Here is a 19,062-nt window from a genome sequence, read left to right on the forward strand (position 1 = left end):
ATGGTGATGTTGACTACTCCTTTGTAGTCGACCTCGGTTGAAGAGAGAGCAATAGCAGCTTGCTTCTTGCTCGACCAACAGATAGGGCCAGACCCTAGACTGAGTGAATATCCGGAGGTGGACTTGCGATCAATATTGTCGCCCGCCTAATCAGAATTAGTGAAGCCAAGGAGATTCAATGCAATGCCTGCTGCATAGTGAATCCCGAAGGTGATGGTGCCCTGCACATATCGGAGGATGCGCTTGGCAGCATTCGAGTGTAGCTCATGTGGCTCCTGCATGTATCTGGAAACTTCCCCTACTACATATGAGAGATCTGGTCTGGAGTGGGTGAGGTACAATAAGCTCCCCACAAGCTGTCGGTAGAGAGTGCTGTCAACTAATGGAGTGTCACCTCCATCCTCAAGGCGGACCCTAGACAGAAAAGGAGTCAGTGCTGGCTTGCAGTCAGTCATGTGAAATCTCTCAAGGAGATCCCATGCATACTTAGCCTAAGAGAGTTTGATGTCTGTGGCATCCTGGATGATGTCAAGACCAAGAAAGAAGTGTAATGGACCCATGTATGTCATCAAAAACCTATCATGCAAGGCCCTCTTGGCTATAGCAATCGCTGAAGCTGAGCTGCCAGTGATCACGAGATCATCCACATACAAAACTAAGATAAGAAGAGAATCACGTGTCCTGAGCATGTAAACATTCGGATTAGACTTACATATTTCAAAGTTTTGTGATAAGAGAAAAGAATCCATCTTCGCATACCAAGCTCTCGGGGCTTGCATAAGGCCGTAGAGAGATTTTTTCAGTCTGCAGACCAAAGATGAATCCTGAATGAAACCATGTGGTTTCTCCATGTAAATATCCTCTGATAGGTCTCCGTGAAGAAAGGCATTCTTCACATCCATCTGATGTACTTCCCATCCCTAGGCAGTCGCAATGTCAAGTGTAAGGCGTATGGAATCCATCTTTGCTACTGGAGCAAAGGTCTCATCATAATCAATGCCATGCACTTGTTGGAAGCCTTTGGCTACTAGCCTTGCTTTCCATCTCGTGATTTGCCCATTTGAAGCACTCTTGGTCCTATAGACCCATTTGCAATGGACAAGTTTCCTTCCTAAAGGAAGGGGCACCAGATCCCAGGTATGGTTCTCGAGGAGGGAGTTATACTCCTCCTGCATGGCGGACTCCCAAGATGGATGCCCAACAGCCTCAACATAAGACTGTGGATCAGAAGACTGAACCAAATGACAATGTCAGGATGGCGATGGTTCAGTGGCAGTGAGGACAAGAGGAGGCTCAATAAAATCTAAGCTAGTCCTATGTAGATCAGAATTATCCCCCACAAGACCATTTCTAGCAGTTGGGTGGTCTTATGCATATATCTCATGTAAGCTCCTTGTTCTCTGATTTATGACAGGGGAATATGATTCACTGCTAGAAGCCCGATCTAGGCTTGGATGTGGATCATCATATGCATACACTAGATTTGTATCTGAAGACTCTATCTCTGCATATGCATGCTCTACCTCAGCATCTGCATGCTCTCGGACATGAGGTAGATAAAAGGTGTCTGCATGCAGCAATTGAGGTGCATGCGAGAGACTTCCCTCAAATTTGACACTTCGCTCAATGATGAGCTTATCTGTAGAGGAAATCAGGAGCCGGTATCCCTTCACACCATCAGGGTATCCAACAATGATGCACTCAATGCTCTGTGGATCAAGAGCTTTCCTCTTTTCAAAGGGGATCCTAGCCCATGCTCGGGAGCCGAAAACATAGAAGTGGGTGACCTCTGGTTTAGTGCCGCTCGAAGCCTCAAAGGGGGTCTGATCCTTGACAGAGCTATGAGGAGATCTGTTCTGGATGTAGTTAGCACAATTAAGTGCTTCAACCCATAGCTTATGAGGTAGTGACTTAGCATGCAACATGCAGGAAGATATCTCTTTGAGAGATCGGTTCTTTCTCTCAGCAACTCCGTTTTGCTGCGAAGTGTATGGAACTGTGTACTGCAAATTTATGCCATACTGAAGGCAAAGGTTCTGAAGTGCTATGTTAACATATTCCCCCCCATTGTCTGTATGGAGGGCTTCGATCTTTCTCTCTGACTGTGTCTCAACTAGTGCTTTGAAATCTTCAAAGTGCGCAAAAACTTCAGATTTGTTCCTGAGAAGATACACCCAAGTATACTGTGAGAAATCATCAATAAATTTAAGCACATACCTTGCTTTGTTGATGGAAGGATGAGGAAAAGGCCCCATGAGATCACTATGGATCAGATCTAGAGGAGAGGATGCTCTGTGAGTCTTGCCGGTGTCAAACTTTTCTCTAGGATGTTTGCCAAGGACACACCCTTCACAAACTCCTTTGAATAAACTGATATTTGGAAAGCCTTCCACCATCTCATTCTTGCTTAGCTGCTGCATATACCTATAATTTAAGTGACCAAACCTCTCGTTCGAAAGCCTACTACTATCATCAGCGTGTGTAAGCAATTAGGAGGATTCAGATTCAATAAATTCAGAAAATGTACACAGTCTGGCTCCATTGTTTACCTCACCGGTTGCAATTTTGGAGCTGCTATGTAGGTCATATATGTTCACTGCATCTGGAGTGAATTCCACTGTCTTTTTGGTGCCGGAATGAGTGATCTGATAAACTGAAAGCAGGTTTACCAAAATTTTTGGAACATGAAGCACATCTTCAAAGCTTCCGTGTAAAAGTTCCACTCTACCTTTTTCGGTGACCTCAATAGGTGAGTCATCTCCCATAAGGATGGGAGGTCCTTTCCATGCATCCAAAGAGGAATAGAATTCCTTTGTAGCATCCATATGATGTGATGCACCAGAATCTATAATCCATGCATCAGGAGAAGAACTAATTGCAACTAAAGCATGAAAATTGTTACCTTTCCCGTGTGGCGGATCCTCAGTTTTCTTTTTGGCGCCTTGAGGGATGTGGTCCCCAAGTTTGTGCTTTTGAAGGATTTCTGCCATTTGGTCAATTTGTTTCTTCATGCAAGAGGATTTTGGGTGGAATCCTCTTTGACAGTAGGTGCATCTATTTCCTTTCTTCCCTTTCTCGTTTCTCGAGCTGGAGGAGTCACTGAAGGGCTTGGTGTACCCTTCCTTCTTTGGATGGGAATGTGCTTTTCCCTTGTCTTTTTTCTGCTGATTTTTCTGATTTGAATGAGATTTTTGATTTTTATTGTGGTCGCCATCATGCAAAACAAGTGCACGCGCTTTTGGAGTTTTGATTTTCCCCATGCCAATGAGTTTATCTTGCTAAAAAATAAGGGACTCCATAAATTCTTTGAGAGAAGGCATAGTGTAGGATTTACCTGTTGCGAGCCTTACTGAATGAAATGTAGACACAAATACGGAGTATTACAGTCTGAGCTTTGACATAATAGAGAGAACTTGACAACTCTCCTCCTTGGATTTGTCAATTCCACAACCCTTGAATTGCAGCAATAGATCATTATATTTGGTGAAGAAGTCTTGAATTCTATCATAGTTCCGTGGATCCAATGATAGAAGCTCCACTTCAAGAAGATGTCCTTTCATCTCATCCTGTTTCCCATAGATTTCTTCAACCTTTTTCCAAATCTCATTGGGAGTATTGCAGGCAGATAGATGAAACTGCAACTCTGGAGAGATGCACATGCATATGGATTCGTGGGACTCATCCATACGGTTGAGGTACTTGGATTTCTCTATGGCTGAAGTGGGTTTCACTTCTGTAGCCATGGTAATCCTGTACAACCCTTTATGACGAAGGTATGAAGCCATTTGGTCCTTCCATTCATGATAGTAGTACGGTGTTAGGATCAATGCTTTGGGAAACTCCATTTTTTTGTCGATCTTCGATCTCGTTGTAATACATGAAAAATAAAGTACTGGTGCACCTTTTATCTAGCAACCTGTGGGCTCTAATACCATGTAAATGTGTTAGAAAACCTGCACAGATGAATCTAGCTAGTAAAGGTTGAACACACAGCATTGCAGAGCAAAAACACTAAAATAAAATCGAAAGACGAAAAGAATGATTCATTAGAAAATAGGTTACAATGCTCATGATATAACATTACTGGGTGAAGATCCCAAGGTAATGCACCATAGTGGTGATCAATGAGAAGACTCAACACCTACAACAAGTTCTGGAGAGAACTAGCCAGTTGCGGAGTGAAAGACGGAGCAAATCAGGGAGTAAATCATGCAGAAGAACTAACAAGTTGCGGAGTTAAAGAAGGAGAAAATCAGGGAGTAAATCATGCAAAAGAACTAACCAGTTGTGGAGTTAAAGAAGGAGAAAATCAGGGAGTAAATCATGCAGAAGAACTAACCAGTTGCGGAGGTAAAGAAGGAGCAAATCAAGGAGTAAATCATGCAGAAGGAATCTTGCATGTAGTCTCATGCTCTAACTAAGAGTCCGCATGTAGGTGTGTAGTAGTTCCAACATGGATGTGGTTATGGCTCACAGTGGCCGCTAGTGCAACACATTCTTTTCTCAATATATCGATGGCACTGCAAGCCAATGACAACCATTGTTGACTATTTCTAGTGATAGTTCTCCTCTTACAGATGATTGCACTCCGAAAAACATGCCCCTGTAGATTCCACTCAACATATCAATTGAAGCTGTAGATATCACCAAGATCACTAACTTCTCCTTGTGTGCAAAAATGGTGACGCGCGAATAGTGGTAGCTACACATTTCCCTTTATGCAACAATGGTGGGTCAAGAATCCAAAATGGATTCACCGTATACTTTACAATGTTCACCAAATGCAGATGACATTGTAAGACTAAATATTTTTCTTTTTTTTTGCATGATATGACTATGCATTTTCGTCAACGAATGCACACCATATTTCTACTAATTTTACCTTTCCATTTATTTCTTTTAACATAATCTATTACACCAGCCAATTTAATCAATAAATTTAATTCTTTATTTTTATCAGAAAATTATTTAACACAAATTCCATATCTTGTATTTTCAATTTCATATATGTGTACATATGCTTAATTCTATATTAATTGTGATGCAAACTCATTAATATATAATCAGAATGATTGGGAAGCAACGGACTTGAAAATAGAATTATCCAGAAATATCAACGACATTTTAAGTAGTAGACCAAAGGTGAAGGGTAAGTTTTTGAGTGTGAAGAAAACAATAAGATTTTCCAATTTCCAATCTAATCCATTTACTAATATAAAACAAGGCTTTGCATGAAGCCTTTATTAGATTTATATGTAGTTCATATTAGTCTATGGCACACGTTAAATTCAATCCAGTATTTTTAATTATACAGGAAGATGTGGACATTTAAATTGAACTTGTCATGTTCAAACAAAAATTAAAACAATAAATATAATAACATTTAATTTTTAAAAACATGGATAACAAGAACCATTGGTGACGTTATTGTTCTTTTTTCTATGTTTTTTTTGCATGCAACATATCAGGGTGGACCATTTGAAACTTTTCCTAAATAACTTGAAAGAAATAAAATATATTTAATTGTACCATGTGCTAACGAAACATTATTTATAGAATTAAATTTTATTTAGAATTATTACACATTATTTTTAAATGCATCTAATTTTAGAAGCACTGAACTATATTAGATAATGAGTTTTTAAATTGAACTTCTAACATGTAATTTGATTTTACTTGTAAAATAAAAGTAGAACAGAATTAGTAGTGTACAAATAAATCTAAAACAGTAAAACAAAAATTATATAATATTTATAGATAATTTAGTGACAAATAACTAGAATTTTATAAAAAATAAATTATCAACAAAAACTAATATCAAAGTTACTTTTTTGGCTGTTGTTGTTCTTGTTTCCTATAGGTAGTCCTTGGCTGCAAAAACTACGGCAGGAAACCAACTCAACTAGCCTTTAGGTTCAAGCTGGCCCTTGAACCAGAGGGGGCTCCCTCAGTTGTTACGAGGCTTTGTTTAACATTGTTCACATGTCACTAAACAATATCCTTTGAAGCACAATGGCCAGATTTATGGTTTTAATGGGGATGGTTGGCGATCAATGATAATCCCTAGTCATGATTAAAGGCCTCTCTCACAGGGTCCCTTTTGAAAGTGTCAACTTCCAGCATGACACAATGAATTAGGTTTTTCAAGAATTATGGTAGAAAAATGTAAGGGGATTCCCAGTAATTGAGCAGTCAGACTGATTACTTAACAACTGGGTAAATTTAGATGCGTGTAGAAGATTTATATAGCCCAACAAAAACATATTCAAATGTAACAAAAGGCTAAAGTGAAACCGATTCCAAGAGGAGCTATTTTAGACAGATAGTCTAGTAAGCTAATCTCTTTTAATGGCTATCAGAAAACATAAAGGAAAAACTAGTGAAAGAGGACTTATCTTGGACAAATAGTCCAATAAGCTAATCTCTTTCTAAAGGTTATGATTTTGCAGGGAATTACAGAGAGATTAAGACTTAATCTACCTTTCCCAGACCTTCCTACAATTGCTTTGAACATATGTAGAAACAAGTTATGAAAGCACTATAAAGACATACGAGAAACACAAAATTCTGTTATAACCGCAGCCGGAAGGATCTCATTAGAATTCTACAAGAGAAGCTATTATGTAGTTTAAGAGCCTTGGCATCAAAAGCCAACCCATATTACTTCAATTGATGAAGTATTTATATAATTTCCTCACAGAATATCTTGATAAAAATATTAAGAGCTATTACAAATATCTGAAACTGTATTAAAAAAAATAGAACAAAAATAAATGTAAAAAAAAACTATTTTAAGATTTCTAGTACTATCCTTGAGGATTTTTTGATAAATAAGAGAAATTCGAATTTGGTTGCAACTCATCTTTGACGAGGTGGCCTCCAAGTCACTAAATATCTTTGAGCTTTTTCCTCCCGAAATTCTAAAAAATAGGGTCATGTAATACCTTTGTGTCTCCCAAAACATAATAGATGTTAGAAACATGAGTGAGGTTTTTGTAAATGATTATGTTAGCAACAAATACCTCTTTCATGTTTTGAAAATTTGTTCCCCCCTGCTCGGAAACTGCATTTGAAAACGATGGCTAAAATAAGGAAACTTTTGGAAAACATGCCTGCAAAGATTCATCCAAATATCCCAAACCATAACCGCTGTTAATCTGAGGAACAAAAGCCTCCTCGAGTTTCCCAAGATACATCTTTGTTTAGCCACCATATTCTTTGCAAAAAGGTGACTAAAACATGCAATTTCTGGAAAACATGCCTTCAAAGATGGAATTGTATCTCCAAAACCATAACAACTGTTAGAAAACTGAGAGTGGGTTTTGTACATGACGATGTTATAAACAAAAACCTCTTTCCATTTTTGAAAATTCATTTTCGGTTGTTTGTAAACCATGTGTGAATTTACTTTATTACATCATTTAATCATGTTTAAATGCATGATTAACAAATCAACCAGCTAATGAGACTTAAATTTACATTTTGAGGGCACATTTTACTCTTGCAGACCCATTTATTATTTCTAAACTACTAAAACCTATTATATCAGCAAACTTAAATTATCAAAACTAATTATGTTACAACATCGGCTCCAATGGGGACTGATTCCCCCTGTGGGATGCATAGAACTAGTAGACCGGTTGCCTTTAGTTTTGGGCATGGAGTAATACCATAAAACCACCAACTAGTAATTTTCCATCTTATGTCGAAATATAACAAATCTCCATGGATCAGGGTTTTCATTTGAATACTCTGCTACTGCACACTACACACTACAACCTACAACTTTTAAATGCAACCATATGCCTGCACTAATTCTGATACTCTTTCATATTGAAATATGAAAACTGAAAATTTCTAAACACTGAAAATATAAGTTGATCTATCATATACTCTTCAAATCACACCACTCATAAACATTGAACACGGTTATCTACTACATACTGAAACTCAAAATATCTATTTAATCCCCACACCTCTATCTAACTGAACTGAAATTTTTTTCACTATTAGGTGTAATCCTCTTTCCAATGTAACCAAGTGCGAAGTGGATTTATTGACAAACCATGTTGCGAGGAGCTGAAAATCTGAAGAATATATACAATATGAACATAAAATGCCATGGAAAACCTATACTCATAGGTGTACTTTAAAAGTTGCATCCTTTGTAGACATTTTAGATTTTTGACCATGGCTGAGAGGAAGATACATATACTACTGATTGAAAGTATCAATGAACCTTGCATAGCAGTAAAGGTAGCTGAAATTTCGAAACGGTTGGATTGGTCAGCCAGTGGAATCGCCATATGAAAAAGTGGAGTCGCCAGGTGAAAGAAATTCAACCAATAATAAACGTCTACTCCTTTTTCACTAGAAAAGAATAGATCTAATATTTATCATTCCCCGGAGAAATATATATTCGTTACTTCGCTCCCTGAAAATGGCGCCAGATTTTGTACCTGTTTCCCGCAGGCAATCCTTGGATTCAAAAACTATGCCAGGAAACCAACTCAACTAGCCTTTAGGTTCAAGTTGGCCCTTGAAACAGAGGGGGCTCCACCAATTGTTACGAGGCTTTGTTTAACATTGTTCATCTGTCACTGAAAAAAAGCCTTTGAAGCACACTGGCCAGATTTCTGGTTTTATTGGGGATGGTTGGCGATCAATGATAATCCCTAATCATGATTAAAGGCCTCTCTCACAGGTTCCCTTCTGAAAGTGTCAGCTTCGACCCTGACAGAATGACTTAGCTTTTTCAAGAATTATGGTAGAAGAATGTAAGGGGATTCCTAATAATTGAGCAGTTAGACTGACTACTTAACAACTAGGGAAATTTAGATGTGTGTAGAAGATTTCTACAGCCCAACAAAAACATATTCAAAGGTAACAGAAGGCAAAAGTGAAACGGATTCCAAGAGGAGCTATTTCAGACAGATAGTCTAATAAGCTAATATTTTTCTAAAGGTTATGATTTTGCAGGGAATTACAGGGAGATTAAGACTTAATCTACCTTACCCAATCCTTCCTACAATTTCTTTGAACATATGTAGAAACAAGTTATGAAAACACTACAAAGACATAGAAGAATCACAAATTTTTTCTATAAATGGAGCTGGAAGGCTTTCATTAGAATTCTATAAGAGAAGCTATTACATAGTTTAAGAGCCTTGGCATCAAAATCCAACCCATATTTCTTCAATTGTTGAAGTATTTATACAATTTCCTCACAAAATATCTTGATAAAAATATCAAGAGTTATTACAAATATCAGAAAACTGTATTACAAAAATAGAACACAAATAAAGGTAACTAAAACTATTTGAAGGGTTCTAGTACTATCCTTGAGGATTTTTTTTGATCAAGAAGAGAAATTTAAATTTGATTGCAACTCATATTTGATCAGGTGGCCTCTAAGTCACTAACTGTCTTTGAGCTTTTTCCTCCTGAAATTCTGAAAAATAGGGTCCGTTAATACCTTTGTGTCTCCCAACATAATAGATGTTAGAAAACTGAGAGAAGTGTTTGTAAATGATGATGTTAGCAACAAAACCCCTTTCATTTTTTGAAAATTTGTTTCCCCTTGCTTGGAAACTGCATTTGAAAACACCCACTAAGAAAAGGAAAATTCTCGAAAACATGCCTGCAAAGATTCATCCGAATATCCCAAACCATAACCTCTATTACAAAACGGAGAGAGGTTTTTGTATAATAGAATTGTAGGAACAAAAAACTCCTATAGGTTCCCAAGATTCATCTTTTTTTAGCCACCATATTCTCTTCAAAAAGGTGACTAAAACATGAAATTTTTGGAAAACATGCCTTCAAAGATGCATTCGTATCTCCAAAACCATAATAGCTGTTAGAAAACTGAGAGTAGTTTTTGTACATGAGGATGTTATAAGCAAAAACCACTTTCTGTTTTTTAAAATTCATTCTCGGTTGTTTGTAAACCATGTTTGAATTTAATTTATTACATCATTTAATCATGTTTAAATGCATGATTAACTAAATCAACCAGCTAATGAGACTTAAATTTAGATTTTGAGGGCGCATTTTACTCTTACAGACCCATTTATTATTTCTAAAGTACCAAAACCTATTATATAAGAAAATTTAAATTATCAACTAATCATGTTACAATAGCTGCTAGAACGGGCAAATTATTTTGCCTCTTTAATTTTGCCGGTGATCCTAAAAATTCGTTGGGAAAACTTTGACCATATTGTTTAAATAAAATGAAAAAAATATAAAAAAGGGGTGGTGGGTTGCTACCCCCAACGAAATTGCTATATGATATAGTCAAAAAATGTGGGTGGGCCACCCAATGGCGGACCCACCTAACCAAACGACACAACATGGCAGAATATAATGGGTCGACAGGGTTTGAACTCACGTCGACCAGTGGACAGCCTGCCCAATGTGGCAGCCTAATCAAAACAAAACCAAACTAAACGCGCCTCTACCACCAAATTGTGTAAAACACCAAAATCGTTATGTAACCACACGAAATTTCAAGTGAGGGCAGGGTTGGAACCACCGACCTCCCTTGCCAAACTTAACCCTACCACCAATTGCCCAAGTGGCTTGTCTTTGTATTGTTTGTGCAAAAACACATATTTAAACCCAAACATTCATTCTCCTGGGACAGAAGAGGCAGCGCTGAACCCAATAATAGCGAAATTCAAATGGCATGTTTTTGAAGACATAACCATTTTGAGAATATTCATTTTGCAAAAGCTTGAGGAATCTAAAATATTCGCTTGGAGGTTGATTTTTTTACAAAGGTAGAATGATGCCAACTTTATAGTCATTTTTATCAAAATTTTACAAGGAGGACGATGGTGGACTCAGAATGGTCATCTGAGCAGCAAGATTTCAGGGAGTCATTAATAAGGAATCTTTGGAGAATCTTTGAGATTCCCGAGGGTCCAGATTTGACAGTTTCAGAAAGGGGTCAAGTTTATAGTTGTTTAACATGATTTCGTGCCACAAATTCAACGATGATGTCTGTTTTTGTAACTAAGATTTGCATTTTCATGCCATCCTCGGAAGTGGAGGTATATGATGTAGCGATGCTATGTCTTTCTTTTGATTTGTTGAGATGATGATTTTATTGTTGAGATCTTTGTTACCATTATGTTGAAAAATACGTGTATGCCATGTCATATGAGAATTTATCATCTTGTCATGCTGAAGGAGGGCCCATATGAGTGAGAGCTCTTATAGGAGAACATCTCATGGAGGGAAATCCCACTCTATTTGAGGGAGTTTACCCTTGTAATGACAAATAATGTACCATGTACTTAACATCATTCTTCAACATTTAATGAAGCAGCCTCCCCACTCTTAACGTCTAGCCCGTAGACATAACCCACACTTGGTGAACTTCATTATCAACTTGTTTGTGTTCTTTGATTTTATGGTTTTCATTATTTTTCCTCTTCTTTAAAGCACACACATACGGTTTTTCATACTCTTTCACATGCAATTTTGTTAACATCATAGAATTAAAAGATCCTGGTTAATTCGAGTAGCGGAGAGAATCCAGATCAAACTATGAAGTAAAGTGCCTATGGAGTCTCTGGTATTCTAAAATCCATCTTAAAGGTTTAAACGAAATTATGGAGTGATGATAAATAACAGAAAATATTTGGATGTTATTCTAGAAGAAATTTAGGGAAATTTGTGTTACTACAAGATTGTTGCAAGATACCTCCATTTTGCTACACGAAACTTCTAGCAAGCTTATTTCTCGAGTTAACCTGCCAAATTCCTAAGCTAATAAAATGAAAATGTTGCGGGAATTTTTTATATTAATTTTAATTTTTTAAGGATTAAATCTACGTGGAACCAACTTGAAAGATCTTCATTAGCATGTGCTAAATTCAGGAGAAATTTACAACTAAAAACCAGAAATTTCATAACAATGAACTAGTAAGTTGATCTAAATACTCAAATTCCTCACCTAATATAGTGAAAATGCTATGGGGTGAATTTTTTTTATTAATTTGAATGTTTTTAAACTTCAACATAAGTGGAATAAACTCAAAATATGTTCATTAACATGTGCTAAAATTCAACAAAAATTTATTACTGAAACTAGAAATTTCAGAATTATGAACTAGTAAACTAATCCAAGTAACTCAATGAATATGATTTTGTAGAGTTGTTATAAGGATGATTCATAATTTTAACTATATGTATGACCTAAAAATCAAATTATTTCAATCATTTAACTAATTTAACCTACAACAAATGAAGCATGAATACTAAATGCAAAAATACGAAATGCAAGAATAAGATATGTCAGTGACTAAGAAATACAAAGAAGATAAATAAATTGTATAGTAAGGACCTAAGGCTCCTAGGATGGCCAATCCCAAGGATACTCAAATTCCTATGAGGGAAACCAAGCCTCAGAAGCTAGAAATGAAACCAAACTTCATTACTCAGATCAAATCAAGTACATCCCTGCTATAAATGAAAGTAGAATTGCTAAATAAAAATTCTTCTTTACAAGGCCAAAAATTTCATGCCCCTAGGAGCTAATTTGAATTAGTACTTATACAATTTGATGGGGAAGCATCCCCCTTGAAAGGAGGCATCTTTCCCCTCCAAAATCCCTCAAAATGTGGATCTAGTCCTCAACAATAGGAATCTTCTTTAAATACTGAGTTTTGATTTCTCTTGTAGCAGGGAATACATCCCTAGATTTTATCAATCAATGGAGCTACAAAATTTGTTCAATAATTTTATAATATCCTATTCATTTGTTGCTCCATCGAAGAAAGTCCTAAAATTCTCTCATTCTACATATCTTCAAAATTCGCTCAATATTCTCTCAATATTCTACAAGTTAATTAATATTAGGCACATAATAAGCAATTATTTCTAAACCTTCCTAAGAACTTATTAAAGCTAAGAAAACATTGTTAAGTGTAAAAGGAGAGATTTAATATAGCCTTTATGTGCCTAGGAAAGGTTAGATGGGCTTTATTTTGCACTGAATTGGAAAGCCCATCACTAAGTTCCATTGAGGCCTGTGTGCTTTCTTATGTATAATTTTTTAGGCGAGTGGGACATTGTATTGATACATTGTAAGACCAAAGTTCCCATGTGATTAGGCTACATATACTATGATATAAAAGTTCAGTGAGCCTAGTATGCATATTATGTAAATACAATGGGATTAACATAATACCACCATGGTTGTAGACCGAGGTACAAAAAGTGTATGGGGGGCTAGGACTCCATGATCATAAAAGTGCTTTGATACATTATAATATTATAGTATATCATTAAAAAATGTAAAAGTAAGGGGTACCATTCCTATAAAATGGTGGTTTTCCTATTCAATTGGATGTGGCTAAGTGGGGACAAGTGTCTATATGTGAGGGTCTGGAGGGTAATTAGAGACTCATAAGGGTAGTAGGAACTCTTGAAAGCCACACGGTATGGGAAATACATGGTCGACCAATTTGGTCACCCTGGAGGTAGTAGTATCACCCGATTGACTGTTAGTGAAAAGAAGGGGGTGCTTTAATTGAGTGCGGGGCAAATGGGGCATATGAGATTATTGGTTAGAGGTTGTTATGATTTGGTACCTTGGCCTTATTTGTATCTGGTTGTGGATATGTACCTAGCTTTAGCAGGTGATACCATCATGGAGTAATGTCCCTAACTCGAGGGTGATTGAAAGCTAAGAGAGCACGAGTAACATGGTATATGGTTGGATGGTATGTCTAAGTCATATAGCTAGTCAACGAATTTCATATATAAGTGCTTGAAACTTGTCATCTACATGTTTTATGAATTATCTATCATGTTATTTTACTATCTTGTCATTCTATATGTTTGTATATTGTGATTATGGTATCAGAGTCAGAAGCGGTGGCATTGCCCCAGTTGGGATACTAGGGGGTGTTACACAAGGCATTATTCTTATTGTATCTCTTTGATAATTCTTTTTCTTTTTTGCTAAGTAAGCACCCACGGGGGATTTGAACCAGTGACCTATCGTAAGGAGTGTCTTAACAGTGCACCCATTCGCCGTCAATCGAAAGCCCCATGGGAAATCTCTTTGATAAATCAATATATATATATTTATTGGTCCATCAAAGCAAGTCCCTATATTCTCTCATTCTAAAGAACTTCAGAATTTACTCAATAATCTTTCAATATTCTGCAAAATAAATAATATTAAGCACATAATAAGAAATTAGCTCTAAATCTTTTAATTCTTGTTTAGTTGTCCTTGAATGTTGGCTTTGTTCGTGGTGTTATGTATCTTGGTCAAACATAGTTTGATTTTCATTTGCATTATGAGACAAGCCCCATGCGACGTCAGTGCATGAGGAGAAGAAGGGGAGGATGGGGAGGATGAGGCCCCCAGGACCATAATCGAGCCCATCAGTAAGCCCAAGAGGTTGATGAGTCATTTCACTCGTATGTTCCTCTTGATATTCAGAGTAAATTTGAGAACCTTGAGACCATGGCAGCTAGAGAAAGAAATTTCTTCTCATATTCAGAGCTAGTGGAGGAATGTGGGTAGTGGAATTTGGATACTAGCCACGCTGAAAAAAGTAGTATCTTTTCATTATTTATTTATTCGAAAATGAAAACCTTGATAGGAAGTATTCTTATGGAAAAATAGGATGATAGGTATAATGTTTTTCCTAGCCTTGATGATGTGAAAATAGAATAGTAGAACTTGTAGAATTGCTCTAAAAAATACTAGTAATGGTAGTAGATAGTAGAACTATGCACTGAAACTTTGATTTTGTTAAGCAATACAATCTTACTCTTTATATATATATTGAACACCATTATCAATTAATTATTTTTTATGATTAAATATTATCTTCCAAACTGTATCGAACTCCCGATCATTGTACAATTTTTTTAGTTTGAAAAAGTAAAACATATTATATGAAAGCAGACTTTCTCATTCTTAAAAGATAATCTAAAACAAACTCCGGATCATTGTACAATTTTTTTAGTTTGAAAAAGTAAAACACGTTATATGAAACCAAACTTTTTCATTTTTAAAATACAATCTAAAACAAATTAGATAATGAGTTTTTAAATTGAACTTCTGACATGTAATTTGATTTCATTTGTAAAATAAAAGTAGAACAGAATTACTAGTGTACAAATAAATCTAAAACAATAAAACAAAAATTATATAATATCTATAGATAATTTTGTGACAAATAACTAGAATTTTATAAAAAATAAATTATCAATAAAAACTTATATCAAAGATATTTTTTTGGTTGTTGTTGTTCCTGTTTCCCATAGGCAGCCCTTGGCTACAAAAACTACGCTAGGAAACCAACTCAACTAGCCTTTAGGTTCAAGCTGGCCCTTGAACCAGAGGGGGCTCCCTCAGTTGTTATGAGGCTTTGTTTAACATTGTTCACCTGTCACTGAACAACATCCTTTGAAGCACAATGGCCAGATTTATGGTTTTTATGTGGATGGTTGGCGATCAATGATAATCCCTAATCATGATTAAAGGCCTCTCTCACAGGGTTCCTTCTGAAAGTGTCAGTTTCTAGCCTCACAGAACGACTTAGTTTTTCCAAGAACTATGGGAGAAAAATGTAAGGGGATTCCTAATAATTGAGCAGTCAGACTGACTACTTAACAACTGGGGAAATTTAGACGCATGTAGAAGATTTCTGTAGCCCAACAAAGACATATTCGAAGGTAACAAAAGGACAAAGTGAAACCGATTCCAAGAGGAGCTATTTCAGATAGATAGTATAATAAGCTAATCTCTTTTAATGGCTATCAGAAAACATAAAGAAAAAACCAATGAAAGAGGACTTATCTTGGACAAACAGTCCAATAAGCTAATCTCTTTCTAGAGGTTATGATTTTGCAGGGAATTACAAAGAGATTAAGACTAAATATACCTTACCCAGACCTTCCTACAATTGCTTTGAACATATGTGGAAACAGATTATGAAAACACTATAAAGACATACGAGAAACACAAAATTCTGTCATAACTGCAGTCGGAAGGATTTCATTAGAATTCTACAAGAGAAGCTATTACATAGTTTAAGAGCCTTGGCACACTACTACACCAAGGGAACTTTTGAGACATTTTTTTAAGACAAAAGAAATCTTTTGTCTCAAAACCTAATTTTTTATTTTAGTTATTTTACATTAAAAATTAATATCAATTGATTTCTCTTAAATATAAACTTTAAGACAAAAATAGGTTGAGACAAAAATATTTTAAGACAAAACTTTATATTTAAGACAAAAATAGTTTAAGACAAAAATATCTTAAGACAAAAGTAGTTTGAGACAAAAATATTTTAAGACAAAACTTTATATTTAAGACAAAAATAAATTAGGACTAAAATATTTTGAGACAAAACTTTATATTTAAGACAAAAGTAATTTGGCACAAAAATTTAAAGACAAAACTTTATATTTAAGACAAAAATAGTTTAAGACAAAATTATTTCAAGACAAAAACAATTTAAGACAAAATTATTTTAAAACAAAACTTTGTATTTAAGACAAAATAATTTTGAGACAAAAATATTTTAAGACAAAAATTTATATTTAATACAACGACCACTTTAGATCAAACCTATGTTTAATATGATATTTCACTTCAAATTAAAATGGAGGGCAGCGCTGAGTTTCAGGGTGATCTGCACGCGCGTTCTGAACTGGAACTCCCGCGCCCCTGCTTCCTCGGACCATGCGGCCCTCCACAAGCCCCCTACCTGGTAGCCCCTACTGCTGGGTTCTCAATCCTTCCCGGCATCCCCGCAATTGGGCTCTGCCTCCCTACTCCAGCCAGTGCTGCTACTAGCAAAGCATCCACATTTGGGTTTTGCAATCGCAGAGGAGCGTAGCCGCCGCCATGAGTGCGCCTGGGGGAGGGAGCCTTCTCCCACCCCACCAATCTCTTAAGAAGAAGCATTCAGAAGATTGTTGTTGCAAAAAGGGAAGAGACGTTTGATTCCAGAAGTCCCGAAATTAATTAAAAAACTAGAGGAAATTCCTGAGATCGCCCTGCCAGAAGACCAACCGATAAAAATTTCCCTAGCCCTGGCTGACAGAGGGTTGGTAGGACAATTTATGGGATGTTGACCCTCTACAAAAACAACAGATCACTGGATCCAACGCAACTAGAGGCCCCAGCTGGAAAACAATGTGATCTGCTATGTTGTCGGAAGAGGGTATTTCATTTTCCAGTTCACCTCCAAAGAAGATCGAGGTTTGGTTTTCAGAAACATTCTGTATTTTATGGGAAATCAAGGTCTGTATCTTAATAAGTGGACCCCTGACTTTGATCCCTCAATTGGTACCCTTAAAGAGGTCCTAGTCTAGGTCCGGCTTCCCAATCTTCCGATCCATTGCTAGAGCTATCACACCTTGCAGAAGAATGGAAATGGCTTAGGCCGTTTCATTGACAAAGCAGATAACAAGGGCCAATATACCTGTGCAAGAATCTGTGTGGAAGTTGATCTGGAAGCTGGACTGCCCATAGCGGTAAAACTTATAGTAGGAGAATGGAATTACTATCAAAAATTGGATTACAAGCAACTGCCTTTCAAATGCAGAACCTGTCATGAACATGGACACTTCCAACTTAATTGCCCAAAAGCTCCAACCGGGGACAAAGTGGACGAAGAAGGATGGAAAGAAATAAAAAATGGCAAGGCAGTCCCAAAACCAACTAAGAAAAAAAATTCAGGGCCATTGGTGAAGCCTTGGCCTAAACCAAAAGCCAAAGAAGTTCCAAAAGAGAGTTCTTCCTCTGGGGTAAAGACAGATGCCATTGGAACCCAAGAGGAACCAGAAGACTCATCGAAGAAAGTGAAAGAAGCAAAGGCAAAGTCAACTCTTCCTCCATCACAGGATGAACAAGGGGAAAAAGAAGAAAATGAGGAGCGCATCAGTCTGGGCTCTGATTCTGAGGGAGATTCAAAAGATGGAGTTTTAGATTCAGACAGCTCGCAAGTGACTCCTATCAAGTCGGAAAGGGGTCGAAAGTCCAAGAAGAAATAGAGAGAGGAACAAACTTATCTGGATGTTCTCCAAGGCTCTCAGAAAACTCTCAAAGGAATGATGAATACCAGATCTAGGTGCAAGCATGGTCAGGCTCCAAAAGGAGCCACAACCTTCCAAGCTAGTAAATAATGAAATATGTCTCCTGGAATTGCAGAGGGTTAGGCAGCAGGTTGAAAGAAGAAGCTCTGAAAGACATTGTAAGGATGTAATCGCCTGAAATCCTTCTCATCCAGGAGACAAAACTGGAGGACCTTCTACTCCTCCAAGCAAGCAAAGCATTCTGGCATAAAGGCTAAGGGAGAGCAGTCAGTGCCAGAGGTGCCTCTGGAGGGATTGCCTCCTTTTGGGATAGCTCCAAATATGATCTGATTCATGAAGAATGTTGCCCCCATTGGCTACTCACTAAGCTCCTCCATAAAGAATCTAGCCACCAAATAAGTATGTTCAATCTTTATGCTCCGGTCTTACCATCTGAGAAAAAAAATTGTTGGGAATCGCTCCAGTCCTATCTTTTCTTGCACAACCCAGAAAATATTATTATTGCAGGTGATTTGAATGTTACGCTAGCTACAGAAGAGAAAAAAGGGGGCTCACTGGTCAGGGACCCAGCTAGAGAATGGATTGGAGACCTCATTTTAGATTGGGAATTGGAGGATATCAAGACCACATCTGGGAAATTCACCTAGTCAAACAAAGGGATAGGCCCCGGCCACATTGTTGCTCGTCTAGACAGATTTCTAGTCCAATCCTCCTTCTTGACTTGTGGTCTAATGGCCACCTCTAAAATTCTACCGAACTACACCTCTGACCATAAACCCATTCTGCTTGAGCTCTCCTTGGATGGAAATCTTGGCCCCATTCCCTTTAGATTCAGTTCTCTATGGATTCGTCAAGAAGGATTCTAGGAGGTGGTCTTTGAGGCCTGGAACCGGCAAGTTCAACGATCCCCTTTCTTTGTGTGGGAAGACAAAATGAGGAGACTTAAAAGGGAGCTCAAGGAGTGGGCTAAAAGCTTGA

This window comes from Pinus tabuliformis, chromosome 6 (genome assembly GCF_031772625.1).
Source record: "Pinus tabuliformis cultivar Carrire ecotype Pingquan chromosome 6, CPIR1, whole genome shotgun sequence".
NCBI lineage: Eukaryota > Viridiplantae > Streptophyta > Pinopsida > Pinales > Pinaceae > Pinus > Pinus tabuliformis.